Source organism: Trachurus japonicus, unplaced genomic scaffold, assembly GCF_045865225.1.
Source record: "Trachurus japonicus isolate A0001 unplaced genomic scaffold, Traja_1.0 AP030471.1".
Lineage (NCBI taxonomy): Eukaryota > Metazoa > Chordata > Actinopteri > Carangiformes > Carangidae > Trachurus > Trachurus japonicus.
In genome coordinates, this window is record NW_028220604.1 from 1 (window position 1) to 3,309 (window position 3,309).

At 41.1% G+C, this 3,309-nt stretch overlaps 1 long non-coding RNA gene across 1 annotated transcript; it reads left to right on the top strand.

The window, feature by feature from the left end:
- Nucleotides 1-91: 91 nt before the first annotated feature.
- LOC146960359 (uncharacterized) lies at nucleotides 92-3,050 on the top strand. Its single transcript, XR_015035472.1, has 3 exons — nucleotides 92-216; nucleotides 2,195-2,260; nucleotides 2,919-3,050. It is a non-coding gene; the product is annotated as an uncharacterized LOC146960359 (long non-coding RNA).
- The last annotated feature ends 259 nt before the right edge of the window (nucleotides 3,051-3,309 follow it).

Sequence of the window (3,309 nt, forward strand, 5' to 3'; positions counted from 1 at the left end):
TGAATTTAGTTTCTTCTCAAATTCTTGTTGCTAAGTTTTCGTTATTCCCAACTCCGATGCAGTGACTAATTGCACTCCCCCCTTTTCTCTTCTCTTCTCTTCCTCAGCACCGTTTTCCCCATCCCTTCCTATTATTCTTATTCTTTTAAGTATTCTTCATTGTCAAGCCGCCAAAGTGGAGAGTGTGATTGCAGAAGGGGGTGCTTCTCGTTTCAGGTAACAATAAACCAAAGTTTTCTCAAAAAAATACCATCATGGACATGGAGATTGATTTCTGTTTCTGTGTTGTTGTTTTTTTCTTTCACTGGTTAATCCTCTGGTAGTGTTTTTTGGGAAGGAACTTCCGGCCTTTAACACAAAGCAGGATGTGGTTAGGGCTCGAAATGGCAGTCGGACATTTCTCTTTGTGAGACCTTTTTGAAAAGGGGAGGGAGGGGGGTTGACATAATGAGCCTTGGGGACGCTTTCTGTCCTGTTGGTTTGTGTGGTGGTGGTGGCGATGGCAGCGGCGCACACACACACACACACCCAGATTAGTGTACGGGGTCATGGTTGACAGGATGTCACACAATGGATGTTTTGAAAAAACAAGAAAAAAATTGACGCCTCAAATGTCCCTGGGATAATTCTGGTGAACGTAAAGTTGGCGGTGATGAGGCTGCAGATTACGGTGCACCTCCTAAGAGGTTTCACATGGTCGTCCAGCTGCCAAATTGGTTGTGTTGATAATCAAATCAGGCCTTTGAAAAATGCCTTAAAATGCATCACAACACTTGCAGATGCCCTCAGTAAACAAACAGCAGCAGTCATTTGTAGTTTCCACACTGCTGAGAGAATTTGACTATTTGTCAAGCGTGATGTCTGTGATCAAACGGTGTGAAGTGTGACCTGTTCTGCTTTTGTTCTGCTGGTGAAAACATGTAACCTGTTATTGTTTTGTGATATCTTCTTCAGTTTACCTTAATTTATCCAGGATGATTTTATATTATCAGGATGATTTGTAATTCACATTCACAGTGCAGGCTTGTAGGTCAAATGTGAGCTGTATCAAACTGATCGAAAAACACAGGCAGTGACCAAGTTTGAGCATTGAATCTATAACCTAGTAGGTTAATCAATAGTTAAAGGACTCAAACAGAAACCAGTTAGAGTGAAAAACAAAAGTGGAGTTGGGGGGGAAACTTGTTTAAAATGCCAAGTTTTGTTGAAAAGATTGCAAAACGTGTGACATAACCGAAAGCCAAATTAATCCTAATCCAATAATGGATTTATTTGGTGAGCAGTTGCCACGTAAACCACAGAAATAAACTCTGACACGCAGTGCAACATGAAAGGTGTTCCCTTGTTTCTGAATGTGAAAGATACAATGTCGGCCAAAACTGTGGCTCCACATTAGAACGGCAACAATTAATCGATTATTAAATTAATCGTCAACTATTTTAATAATTGAATTATCAGTTTGGGTAGTTTTTGAAGAAACAATGTCCAAATTCTCTGATTTCAGCTTCTTTAATGTGAATATTTCTAGTTTCTTTGTTCCTTTATGACATTAAACTGAATATCTCTTTGTTTTGTGGACAATACAAGACATTTGAGGACGTCATCTTGTGGTTTGGGAAACACAGATTGACATTTTTTAACATTTTATTGACCATTAAAAACAACTAATCGATTAATCATTTGAATAATCGACAGATTAATCGATAATGAAAATAATAGTTAGTTGCAGCCCTACTCCATGCCTGAGCTCTGCTGCTCTCAGTTGATTGAAAGGTGCATTCATGTACTGTATGTGACTTCACCCTATATGCATTGTATTTGCCTGTTGCTGTATATAAATGTGTGTATTGTCATTCAAAAATATATGATGTGACTTTTATTCATGAAGTTTTTGGTCAGACTAAGCTCTTATGTCTGTTTTTATTGTTTTTCCAATAACTGACAAGGAGAGTTGACATCGTTTTCCCTGCAGTAGTTAAAACACGATCGATCATTATTGCATAGAAAACGTACATCCTGATCCTAACAGATCATACTGTGTTCTCTGCAACCTGGTTTTAAAATGGAGCTGTATCCTGCATCAGAGCGCTCGTTGCTGAAGTGTTTTTGCTGTGTAAATTAAGGTCAGTGCATCGTGTGTGTGTGTGTGTGTGTGTGGTTCTAATGTGTCCCGCTCATTGTGTTTGCTCTGCAGTGCTTCTTCGGGGGGAGGAGGTGGTAGGGGTGCACCTCAGCACTATCCCAAGACTGTCGGCAACAGGTTTGTCATCCATCATTTTGTTTTAAAGACCATGTGTCAAACATGTAGCGGTGGTATTAACAACACTTTAGCACCGTGCCTATTGTTAGTGTTTTCCTTCGCTGCCCGAAAAATAGACTAGACAACTTTTGTTGATCAGAGAATTCCAGGAAACTCTTGATTTGAATACCCAGAAGTCCTGAAACATGATGTCAGTCAACCTCAGATAGAGCGCTCGCTGCTGTTTACCGGCTCAGGCAGCAGTCTGGGATCGTTTTACAACAAACGGTATAAAAGGATGAAGGCGTTTCAAGGCCTACAGCTGGCAGCAGAGCAGGTACACTTATGAAACAAAGAACAAATATTGTTTTGACTGCTCGGGGTGAATTATCTGCACCAGACACTCGAATTTCAAGCAAGGAAGACCAAGCATCTTCTCTGAGGCCCTAGTGTGTGTGTGTGTGGAGTGGACTCTAAGATACACCGAGTAGTGCAGCATTTGCAGTACAAGTGTGCAGTTACTTGTAAAAATAAGTACTGTAAGCGATTAGTTTCTTCAAACAAGAGCTGTGCCGGAGGAGTGTTTGTATGTGTTTTTTTTTTTCTTTTTTCTAGCAACCGCAGTGTCATCAGATTGTGTGAAACTTCACTCGGGTCTGTTTTGTGTTTGCTTCTGCAGCGAGTTCCTGGGGAAAACCCCAGGGCAAAGCGTTCAGAGATGGGTTCCTTCACGAAGCACTAGACGAGATGCCAACTCCAGCAACGAAAAAGAACGACATGATGCAATCTTCAGGAAAGTGAGAGGGTAAGGTTCAAACTCTTGAGGTCACATTTAAAGGGATAGTTCAACATTTTTGGCAAATTTGGCATATCCATTTGACATAATCCCTATAGTTTTAGGAGTCGGTGCAAGCTATTTTTAGAACGACGGAGCAGAGCCGTGAGCTGCTCAGAGCTACGCTACGGAGGCTAGTGGGATTTCTTGGTTTCCCTCATCAAACTCATCAAATACACAATCCAGCAACTCCAAAACGCTCTGGTGGACAAGTTGTGACCTGCACATTCACCAC